Source organism: Fringilla coelebs, assembly GCF_963513975.1.
Source record: "Fringilla coelebs genome assembly, chromosome: 6".
Classification (NCBI taxonomy): domain Eukaryota; kingdom Metazoa; phylum Chordata; class Aves; order Passeriformes; family Fringillidae; genus Fringilla; species Fringilla coelebs.
In genome coordinates, this window is record NC_140034.1 from 26,401,873 (window position 1) to 26,414,847 (window position 12,975).

The following is a 12,975-nucleotide window of genomic DNA, read 5'->3' on the forward strand; positions in this document are numbered from 1 at the left end:
ATAGTTGCAGTTGTACTTTCCTCTTAAAAACAGAGTATTTAAAAGCTAAAACATCTGATATGGTATGAGATTTCTTCCTACCATGTGACAGAAAACAGAATGATTGTAAGTCAGAGAGGAATGTAGACAATTACTCTGGTGGTTTGACCAATATTGAGAGGAAAAAAAAAGGATAATCTACTTGGGCCTTCTGTATGACACTTTTGATATCTCTGACACCCCCTGAAGAAAAGAAAGGGCTCAAGCAGTCAGGCCATCACTAGAACCACCACACATCTCTACCCCTAGGCTGCACATTAGTCAGAAGAAAACTTAAATGCGTTTTATACGCCATCAGATTTCAAAGATGATACAGAAGTGTCACAATGTTCCCTTAATACACAATCAGGTCAAGATTTGAGGAACATCAGTGTAGGCTGAAAGAACAGACAATATCTCAGAGGCACATCTGAAATGTATGAGAGAATACCATCAATATAAACATTTGTTCTAGAAATAAGTGCCCCTATGGTCCATGTGTGACCTCACCTGCTGCCTGAACCAGAGTCCTCTGTGCACATCCCCAGACCTTACTGCACTGTGCAGTAGGATACCTGAACAGAAAATTAATAAGGCTTTGGATGACTTGCATGTAAGAGCCCCCACTCATCACAAAATTCAGGTTTAGCTTCTCTGTGATCCTACACCTCTCTTCTCTGTCCTTATGACTGTAGGGAATGATGAGGGAAAAAATATCAAGAATAACCAGCCAATCAATGGCTGGCTACAAGCCTGGTGGTACCAGCAGAATTTCAGGATCGTGGGTTGGTTTCCAAACAACTGACCTGCTGGAAATAAAGGGTACACCTGCCTCCAAGGGGAAAAAGGATCTTTGCCCAGGAGTCAACAGGGTTCATTGAATGAGCTTCAAGCTAGACTTGAAAGTAAAAAGAGCTAAAACTCAGCTCACAAGAGATAAACCAGGAGCCAGCACACTGAGGTTTGAGGGATGGGCTGACACAGTCCTTTGGTCTGCCAACTCAGTGAAGGCAGGGAATGGTGAGGTGCATGGCAGCAAAGACAAAAGGCTTATTGATGTGCTAGAGACCACAGAAAAACATGAGAATGGTGATCTAGGAATTAAGGCTTCTTCTCACCAAGAAGGCATTGGGACCAATAGACCAGCTGAAGGGCCCCTACACCAATACACATGGCACAAGCCAGAAGGAGCTGAAAACAACCGTGCAGCAGGAAAAGTGCCGCCAGTTTTCTGAGACTTTCCATCATGGAAACACGGTGGGATGACTCACATAACCAGAGAGCTGCAATGGTACACTCTTCAGAAAGGATAAACAAGGAAGGAGAGGCAGCTGAGATACTTAATGGCTTCTTTGCCTCAGTCTCTATTAGTAAGAGCAGCTGCTCTCTGGGTACCAGAGCAGCTCTCTGGGTACCAGTTTCTTGAGCTGGAAGACAGGGACAAGGAGAAGAATAAAGCCCCCATAATCCATAGGGAGATGCTGCACAAGTGTTTACTGAGGCAATTTTCAGCAGTCCTGGCTGACTCGGGGGGTGCCAGGTGACAGGAGGCTGGCAAAGGTGATGCCCACCTACAAGAAGGGCTAGAAGGAGAATCCAAGGAACTACAGGCTGTCACAACCCAACCTCAGTGTCAGGGAAGGTCTGCCATAGAGCAGATCCCCTTGAGTGCCATCACAGGGTGCATAAAGGACAACCAGGGGGTCAGGCCAGCCAGCGTGGGTTTGTGAAAGGCATGTCCTGCTAGACTAAACTAACCTCCATCTAAGCAAGAGTGACCCCACCTAGGGAACAAGGCTGGGGATGCAGCCCACCTGGACTCCAGTAAAACCTTTGGTACCATTTCCCACAGCATGTCCCTGGAGAAATTAGCTTTTCATTCAGTTTCACTGGGTAAAATTTTGGTTGGATGGGCCAGGCCATGGGGAGGAGGTAAATGGAATTAAATCCAGCTAGGAAAAGCGTGGCTGGAAAGCTGCCCGGTGGAAAAGGACCTGGGGATGGTGCTGGATGGTGCTTAACAGCAGCTGAACATGAATATGTGAGCAGATGGCCAAACAGGCCAGTGGCATCCTGGCCTGTATCAGCAATAGCATGGCCAGCAGGGCTACAGAAGTGATTGTCCCCCTGTGCTGGGCACTGGTGAGGCCACATCTCGAGTCCTGTGCTCCGTTCTGGGCCTCTCACTGCAAGAAAGACATTGAGATGCTGGTACATGTCCAGAGAAGGGAAACAGACCTGACTCTTCTCTCTAGTAACAAGCAAAAGGACAAGAGGAAACTGCCTCAACTTGGGCTAGGGGAGGTTTAGATTTAAAATTAGGAAAGATTTCCTCACCAAGAAGATTATCCAAGTATCCATCCAGGGGGGTGGTGGAGTCATCAGCCATGGAGGAATTTAAGTGATATTTAAGTGTATAAATGTGGCACTTAGTGACATGGGTCAGTGGTGAACTTGTCCATGTTAGGCCAGCAACTGCACTTGATGATCTTAAAGGTTTTTCCCCAATATAAAAAAGTCAATGGGAAGGCTTCTTATAGTAAAATGGACTGTAATCCATCTAGAAGGACCTGAAGCATTTCTAGGGCATTGGAGTATTAGATAAACTAACCTGTATATCCACAGTCTTTTTCTTTTTTTTCCCCCTCCAACACACCAATATTATGAAGAAGCACTGACTGCAGCAATCATCCATATTGATTATGCTGCTCGGGTCTGATGTTCTGTTGCATTTTATAAGCACAAAATATAAGCAGTTTTGAAAAAATACCTGCCCTGAGGTTAAAATTGTTTCAGAAGTCCATTCAGATAGTAGTTGGCTCACATCTACTTTAACATACATAGTTCTATTTTTTTTTTTTAAACTTCTCTGAAATTTAATCATCTTTACATAGAGATCATCAGGGACCTCTGTCTAGGGAGAAGATACTAAAACCAGATAGTTATTCTTACACAGGAACCTGACTTCACATCGATTAAAAAGTAAGCTTAGCAACTGCTTTCAAGTTAAGCAGTTGAATAGTTTTACATGTCTTGTCCTGGATCCTTTGCAACTAAAAACATCTGCAGTTGAGAAAGACTATGAGGTGAAGCTCAAGGTCAAAGAGCAGGTCAGTAGCACATAGAAATGAAGTGAGGTCTTGAATTTCCAACCCTTGGACCATCCCCTGCTGAAAAGGTGAATGTTCTCAATACTTCAGCAAATGTCAAATCCATTCTGAGTCTTTCTGTATTTTTGATATAAAGAATGTAGAATGCATTGCAATTCAGTGATTGATCATAGAGCATAGGAAGGGAGGTTGAGCCTATTTTTGTATTCTTCAGTTGTAAACTTGCACTTTATAGCCACTTGCATCTCCCATTATCAGCATAATAAATAGGAGGATTCAGGGTATATCACTATTTTTTGTCATGTATTCCTCATTTTATTTTTCTTGATACTTACCCAGCCTCTTTGCATTAAACACAAGTAATTTTTGTAACTTCAGACTGACTCTATTTTTGCTATATCTCTCTCAGTGATCAGAACTGAACACATTATTCAAGTGATGCTGTACCATTGATCTATAGACCACAATATATTTGTTATAATGCTCACACTACAGTATCATTGGATGCATTTTCAGTACAATTTTCTACCCCATCCCTCAGCATTGCTTAACATTTTGTTTGCTTTTATGTTTAGTGTTGCACACTAAAGCACAGATTTTTCACTGAGCTGTCCTCAGTGACATCCAGGCATATTTCCTCTAGGTTATAGTTAATTTAGAACCCAGCAACGTGTATGAGTAGTTCAAATTGTTTTTTTCCAATGTGCACTACGTTTCATCTGTCAGCAATGAATCATTTGTCATTATGCTGCCTGTTAGCTCAGTGAGGTGCCTCAGAAGTCCCTCAGTTTCTTCTAATCTCTACAAACCTAAGCTGAAGTGAGCTTCTTGCATATCTTTTTTTTAAATACTCATAACTGTCTTAAATTTTCCACAAAAAAATTTAATGGGGGACATATTCAGAAACTTTTAACAGTCAGAAAATATAATACCATTTTTCCCTCATCCTGGTTAATATTTTTTTAACAATTTTCTAGTAGATTGGAAAAGCACTTTTTTAAAGCACAAATGTCATTCTAGTTTCTTCAATAGACTTAAGTGTTTTGTAAATTTTTTTTTGCTTTCAAATACATTGTGGATGTTTACTTGTAAAATGCTTCCTGGTTAGTTTTACTCATATTGTTACTGGGAAGTTTTTTTTAAAAATATTTGAACATTCATTTTGCCATTGATTTGACAAAAGAGAATCAGTAGGAGAACTAGAGCCACAGAGCTAAATGCAATCTTCAGTCCATAGTCTAAGTGGTCTGAATAAGGCTATAGGTTTCATTCCTTGACATGTGAACAAGGAGGAAAAAACCAAACTGCTTAAGCAATACACCTTCTTCCACAGGTTTAAAATCTTTATCCTTGGTGCCCCAGAATGAACAGTATTTTTGCTGGTGGATTAATGCAGTTAATAGCCATCCATTTCTGCTGGAAGGAACTTCTAGGACAGTATGATGCATAAAGTCCTTATGCCAAGCTCTCTAGAACACAGGGGCAAATAAATTTCCAGCTGTACATCAGTGCTAAAGATTTTCAAACCTCTCAGTGAGAGGATAGTCCAGTTTGGCAGGTTTCTCTCTCAGAATTATTTTTTTGTCTTTTTAAAAAAGAAGAAATTAATAATTCCTCTCTAAACCCTTTATATGATTTTCATGCTGTCATTTTGATGTTTCTGTTTCACGAACAAAAAGTAAACAGGTAAAACTCATAAGTAATATCTTGATACGTGTATTCTATTCATTATAACAATTAAATTTACAGAGATAGGGAATATGCTCCTGAGAATAAGCTTCCTGAAGTTTGACTTGGGCTGGAGCCAAAACATTTCAGATTTAGTACTCATGAGTATTATTTAGAAGATAAATTGCTTGATATCAGATTTTGGGAAAAGTAGAATTAGCATCAAGTCTTGTTCCACAGCAATTCATTGGAGGGAACATACCCTGTATTACTTGCTCATATTCACAATAATAATTAAAAAACAAAACAAACCTCTGGCTAAGGGAATTTAGCTTTAATAAAATGTTTTGAAAATGCTGTTAGGGAATATTCCATTGAAGGAAAAGCAATGGACACTTTCCCCTTTATTTTTATATGTTATAATATTTTGTGGCTTCAAAAAGATTTTGAGCACTATACAGTCTTAAAAGTCTTTCACCATTAAAGCTGATTATTCCTATGAACAGGGGACCCCATTATTGATCTTGAACTTTTGAGTGACAAAAATAGTAATTGAACCACTATGCAGCAATTCCTCACAAAATACACTCTTGCAGAAAGGATTACATACAACTAAAACTGTTTTTATGGAGAAACAACAGCAGCAAGGAAATACAAACTGCTTATTTTCCCTTTGCTTACTTGGAGACGAAGCCTTTGCAGATGTTGAACCTATGCTTGTAGCACTACATGCACAGAAATGTGCACACACACCACTCACATGCACATATCTGAACAGGAATTGACTCATAAGTAACAAATATTCTTCCTCTTATCTTGCAACTGTAATTTTCATCATGAGTATGTAAACCTTGTTTTTATGCAACACTGTAAGCAACCATAAAACTTGCATTTGATTGCAGATAAAACCACATGGGTATCATTCCTTGAAACTACACCACTGCACACATGCTTATTCTTCAATATTGGGTTGAGCTGTATGTATTGCATTATGTCACTTCATTCCCATTTCAAGCACAACACACGTTTAAGATTACTTTCAAAAACAAGAACAGATCAGTCTAAAATTAATGATAATAAGCCTGAAGTTGTACAGGAAACCACAGATGTCATAGAGCAGTCAAAAAGAATGTTACCAAAGTCAAAAAAAATGGTCTCAGGAACTAGTACTCAAATATATCAACTATTCACAGCCTATTGCTGGCTTGGACCTATCCTGAAGGACATCTTTCTTGAGATACACCTTTTCCTGTACAAGGAGTAAAAACATAAGGCAATCTAAATGTATTAATGGGGAGAAAACAGCTGGTGGCACTGAAAGCCTCAGAGAAGAAGGCAGTACAAGTGCTTTTTTATTATTTAAAAATTGTTTCAACTTGCTTAGAAGGGGAAAAGAATAAAAAAGCTTCTTAGCAGCACCACCTGTTTATTTTACTTTTGATTCCCACTTACATGATTCTTATGAGGCCATTTCAGCATACTTTGAAAGAATTCTTAAAGCAGCTCCTTTTTTTCTCTTTTTTGGTTGGTTGCTTTTTTTGTTTGGTTGGTTTTTTGTTGTTTGTTTTTGTTTCTTTGTTTTAACACTACTACTGGACAGTGATACTGCATCAATAAGTATGACTTGAGCCTCTACTTTACAATGATGTGATTATGCTTTGGAAATGTGGTGAGTTTTACACCACCCTTATGGTTCTATTATACAGACTCCATTACTATGCACCTCTTGTTCCCCAGATTCTGACAATGTAAGAAATCTAAGCTGGTAAAAGCCAGAAGGAATACATGAAGGAGCAAGAAAAGGATCAGATTATTTATATGGCTAAGTATTGCTAATACATATAGAGATAGCAATATTCTCTTATTAATTTCATTGCAAACCGTTTCATAAATTAGTGAATTCCAGAAAGTCCATTTATCATTACAGGGCTTAGCACTGCTTCGTAAACCACATTATGTTGCAAGTGTTTTTTTACTTCAATCATGATGGCAAAATTACTACAGTCACAATTTTTCGTGGGGGGAGAAGAATGGCAGAGGAATGCCCCATTAAGAGACATTCATTTTATAAAAGAATGCATAGATATCCTCTTTCCTACCACAAAATTTTGGAAAAACTAATGTTTATCCAGCAGTTCATGCAGTTTCTTGATTCCAAAGGCAGTAAAGGCTATTAAACCAATCTAGCTAATAGCACAATAGACTTCTTGGTGCAAGCATAAATGCCCATTATATCTTCAATTTGTCTTTGCTTTCAGTAATCCTTCAGTAAATCACACACAGAAATAAATCAATTAATTAATCTTCAAAATCTGATATTTCACGAATAACTATTAGTTAGCAATCAAGAATGGAGAATGCATTTTATTCCTGTTTTGATTTTTTTTTTTCTAAAGCAAAGCATTGGGTTTAGTTTTGCAACAGCTTTAAACTATCTTACTTCAAAAATGGTCTCCTCACTTTGTACTCCTTGCAATGTAGGTATTGGCTAATATGGTTTTATCTTTGAAAATTCAAATACTACTTTAAAAAAAAAAGAGCTATATTGGTCAATGATAAAGTCAAAGGAAAATGTGCAGCCACTTAAAAATACTTAACTATTTGACACATTTCTCTTCTTCAGTAACAACATAAACTTTATCAGATACATTTAGGAACAGAACTCCTCTGTCTTCTCAGTGAGGAGTTATTCTGGCTGCAAACATGCTGCACACGCTATTGAAACTGTTTAATAATAGAAGACCATGCACTTTCATGTAATTCATAATTAGAAGATGACTACAACTGCATTATTTAAAATCAAGCCTTTGTTATCAGCACCAGTTTTAGACAGAAGCTGAGAATCATTTGTGAGCTGTGGCAGACCCAGACTGTTCAAAGCAATTGCTGTTCAGCATGAAAGCTGCAATGGAGGTCACAGAACAGGTCAGGAGGAAAGATAGTGTATCGATTTCACACCAGGAATAGAGGCGAAGCGAGGGCCCACTGTTGCTGCATGTGATGTATTTCACTTCAGTTTAAGGCACATTTCATTCCAATTCAAGAGGGGGTGGGGAGCAAAGGGTGAGCGGATTTCACACTGAATCATGATGAATTCTGGACTTGTGTATTCCAGTAAATATCTCCTTCCTGACATTAAGTATTTCTATAGAAGACTGAATACAATGGGAATTAGACCGCAATCAGATGGCAGAAGAGGACTCCTGGGGGAAAAAAAAAAAAACCCAAAACCAAACTAAAACACAACCCCAAAGAAAACCTGCCACCAAAACCTATATAAGATTAGGTCTACTGCCTCCCAGATTAGTATTTACAAATCTTGTCTCAAACCCAGAAAACTGTTACAGATGAAGTCCACTAAAGAAACTGTACTTTGTTCCAACATTCATGCTGCTGAAGACAACTTTATATGATATTCTAATATTTTATTAAAACATTGTTAAATCACATAAACCTAAGCCAAAAGGCTTCAAAAACTAAAGGACAGAGTCTGTTCACACAAACCTCCCAGCTATGCAAACACAAAGGCATACTTGCTGCAAAGAGAATAGAATCCCTGAAAAAATATTTTAAATGCATCAGTATAATAAACACACTAAAAACTGGTGGGTAATTGTATTTTATTTTCATTTTATATGGTAATATAAACTGATATTCCAAATGACCCTGATTAACTCCAGCAAAGGATATTAGCAACTATCCCTAACTGTTTTATAGAAGAGCCTTGATGATTATTCATACTTCATTGCCTAGTAATAATGGCTAACTTCTGCTCCAACTTCTTTTTTTAATAAAAAAATAAACAGAAAATAAAAACATCCACTCTAATGAGGAAAGCATTAACTGCAACTAGAGGGATATTTCTCAAGTTACTTGGCTAACAGGCTAGCCTTGTTCATTTTTTTTCCGACACTGAGAAACATTATTTCCAGTACTTTTGCCCAGTATGCTGTAAAATTGTCAACATCTAAACTGTTCAGTTCACATACAGGGTAATGGTCAAATGCTAAGACTTTTATGGATAAAGTGCTCCCTCCCTCCCTCCTCTGATCTTACTTTGCATAATTTGTTCTCTGAAAAAACTGCTCCTCTTTTTAAATGCTGACTCTGCTTTTCTGCTTGTGACAATATTTTACAACTTTTCTAGATCTTTATATTGGCTCCATAACAATAGCAAAATAGCCAGACACTGACATATTTCAGAACAAAAAAGAACTATATTTGAGACTGCACAGAGATTTCCTATTAAATTATTTATATTAGTTCACTTCCACGTCATTATTTCTTTTCAACTGTTCTAAGGCATCAATGTCAACTTCTTGAACCCTCTCATGAAAGCTTTGCTGTCATCAGGGTCTATTTCAGCATCCTTAATTCTGCATAAGGAATCAGTTACCCAGCAAGTTTCCAATCACAAAGGGCCAGATGTTCCTCTCTGCTACATGCTGGAGCTGGCCAGACGGGCCCCTCACTAAGACTGAGGAGGGCAAAAGGTGGCTGTGCAGAGAGAGAGAGAGTGATACAGTGAGTGAGGGACTGTGTGTGTGTGTGTGCTACTGGCCTGCTACAAAACAGCTGAGCCTGCGGTGCACGAACAGAGAAAAAAACTCTAACAGTGGAAATTGTTAACAAACGCAAGTGAGAGCAGCAGTCAGGTACTCCAGGATCCACAAGGAAATCTCATTAACTTGCACTGTGAAATTCCATAAGAGTTACCACTTCTAAATCATTTGACAACTTTGATGATGCTGTGCTGCAGAAATGTATAGAAATATCGATGCTGGGCTATAGAAATGTTCCACAGGCTTGAGTGGGGCTTCAGTGGATTAGCACCTGCTGGCTACAGACAAAGTCAAAATCCACTAATGCTATTTGATCTACAGACTCCTGCTGACACCAGGCATCATGAGATCCTCCCTCCTCTGATATGTGGTATATAGTTAAACTTCCTGTGATGGCTCCTCTCGGGAACATCCAAAAGCATTGTCGTGCTGACAATTGTTTCCTAAAGACCATGAAGGGTAGAGTATCTGCAGACACAGTTTCATGAGCAAAGGCCAAGAGGACAGACATCTCTCTTCACAGTGCTGATATCCAGAACTACCTCTTCCCGTTAAGAAGGGACAATTCTAGCATTAAGATCTCTTTATCTCACACTTTTTACCAGACTTCCAGAAAGTACCAGTAGCCAAAAAAGTCATTTTTCCATTTACATTTGAACAGACAATTGCTATTTTTTAATGTGTAAGGATTTTAGCAAGAGAATAAACCATTAAAACCAGTGTAGGCTAAGCTATTCTAATAAGCAATTTGAAAAGAGCTTGCAAGTCACCCATATGGAACAGAACATAAATCCAAAGTAGTTACCTGAAACACTGAAATTCAACATAGCCCACAGTGATTGCCAGGCAAAATTTCAACTCCAAGCCTAATCTGAAATTCAGTGGTATCAGTGGCATAAGTACCCCGTGTTTTATACACCCTCACACGCCCCCTGAATGTTGACATGGCAGTTTTGCTTATGTGGGACACATCAGCTGACACACAGGGAGAAGTGTACAGCTGTGGGACTTGCTTTCATTACAGCTCAAGTTCAGCCCAAGGCTTCTCCATGCCGCTGAAAGGTCTGTGCCATGCAGTGCTGCTGCTATTCCTTGCTCAGGTGATGCAGCAGTGCAGTGGGGCTTCCTCAGAACTCAGCACCAAAAGCTGTACCAGGTACACCCACACGCCCCATGGCTTGGGAAACGTGGCAGGAGCACCAGTTGTGCCATCCAGTGGAATGGTTATTGTGCCTGTGGGCTGGGGAAGCTGTTGCATTCTTCCACGTGTCTAGATCCTGAATTTTTCAGTACTGGTACAATATTCTATCATTCCCACAAAGTGCTCCATTACCTCATTAACTGAATTGACCTGTGCTGTCAAAAAAAAGTTCACTAAAAATTCAAAGAAATGTGAAATCTGAGTATTTTCCTTTTCAAGAGCGTGAAGAATGGGAATTTGAAAGAAGAGAGAAAAGCAAAGGGGCCTGGGTTAAGTTCAATTAGCAGTAGAACATACTCGGGAAAGGTGTGTGCACAAAATACAGGCCTCAGGGAATAACAGTGGTAAATAGACAAATTAAACTTCAAGAGGCTTTCTAACCTCTCATATAAATAATTTTTAAAAAATATTTACAGAGTGTAAAAAGATCAGCCTTAGACAAGTGCAATGAACATGATAAATGGTCATATTGCATATACGTTAATTAATGCTAACCCCTCTCTGGATAAAAAAAGTAATGCAAAAAAATCCATACAAACCCCACAGCAAAAAAACCTAAAGCATTTACAGACACAATATACATGCTTTTAAGCAAAGTGAGCCTGGCAGGTGGGTGTGTTCCAAGTAAACTGCACCGCCATTTACTTCCTATATGGAAACAACAATCTGAAAAAATGATACTCAATCTAAGTGCAAAGCATTAAATTGCATCTTCTACTTGTTAGATGCTTTTACCAAAAAATTCAGCCACTTCAGCAACAATCTCATCCAAACTACAATATTTGGAGTAAATGGTGTGAATAGAAACTTTCAGTTCTACACTAGGCATTTCCACAGATTGACCTAAAACACAGTGAGCTTCTGCACAGTCGACTTAATCCCTAGCCAAGAAGCAAATGTGCTAGAAACATCCTTTACAACGCTGTATATTAATCCACACCATTTCTGCTTGTGTTTTGTTTTTTTTAAAACAAGGATACCAACACCCAACATATCTCAGTTACACAAAAATATGCCACCCAGCTTTCTTTTGAGAATGAAAGAATTCCCCTCAATGCATTAAACCACAAATACTTTTTGGAAATGTCCACAAATTATTTTTTTCTACTAACCATTTGCCCAAGCAAGAAAAATGTCCAAAGATAACACTTTGAAACCTCACAAGTGTTACTCATTCAAAAGAATGACAAAAATCACTTTTGGTTCATTTATTTGATTACCTTTTTCAGCTTTACTGCAGTCTATTTTTTCCCCACTACCTAGCCAGAAGAAGATTGTTGACAAGTCAGAACTGAACATACTAATACCCACCAAAAACCCCACAGAAACTCCCACCCAAAACACTCCCCACCACATGTAAGAAACTCAAGTCCTGAAAATAACTCTGCAGCCTGACAGTTTGAACTTTCTGTGGAGGATTACTTAAGGACTACATGTAATTAACCATAATTGCAGATTATCTTTCTCAGTTTAAAGAGGGAAAACAACCAATATGGGTTCTTTCTGGTCTCTTATAACATTTTGTCCCCTGTATTTTAACAATAATTTATTTGCGCTAAAAACACAATAATGAATAAACTTCTGAGATTTCTGCCAAGTACAAGTAGCAAGACTTGGTTTAGAACCAATACCAGAACAACTGATCACAATGTTGCTATTGCTATCCACTTGCTTAAAGGATGTATACAAAGGAACTGGAATTCTGTTAGAGCAAAACACTCATGGACTTTATGTTTCAGAAAAAGGACTGCATTATAATGAATATTTTTAGTATTTTCATTTATTGCAGGCATAGAGGGTGCTATTAGTCCTTCCAATTCTGAGGGAATGAACACTTTAATAATGTGTAATTCAAGGATGAAAAGGTTGAGAGCAATGGTTTTGAATAGATATTTTAGGTCTTCCAGTTTAGAAGACATTTCAAAACAAAATGGTTTTTGTGATCCCTTGGCAGAAGGGAAAAAAAAAGCAAAGAAAAATCTGAAAGGCAAGCAATGTACTTTTTATGTAATATTAAAGAAAACAATGCTGTTTAAAAGAAAAAAACAGCATGCCTTTCACATTTTATGTCCTAAGTAGGTTTAAGTACTGCCTATTACTTGTCAAGAATTCAATAGCAAATAGAAACTTTCCAGGTTGACGTGCTGGGGCAGACGAAGGTCATTCTTTAAAGCATTTTCTCCCCTGAGAGGAAAACCTGGAAGGATGCTGTTTGAGCAATTTATACCAAGCACAGCAAGTCATTAGATGTCTGGGCTGCAAGTCTGCCATGATCCCAATTCCACAGCCATGTGTGGTTACCATGGTGGGAACCAGCTCCCAAAGCCAGAGAGTCAAAGGAGCTCAGAGGTGTGTGTTTTCTTCTCAACATGCTGAGCAGATACAGGCACTGTAAATCTCACACAAGGCAGCAGAA

At 38.6% G+C, this 12,975-nt stretch overlaps 1 protein-coding gene across 6 annotated transcripts in view; it reads right to left on the reverse strand.

The window, feature by feature from the left end:
* Positions 1-12,975, reverse strand: part of NPAS3 (neuronal PAS domain protein 3) — a gene marked incomplete at both ends in the record, with an annotated part of 583,871 nt that overhangs the window by 510,314 nt on the left and 60,582 nt on the right. The window lies entirely within an intron of this gene.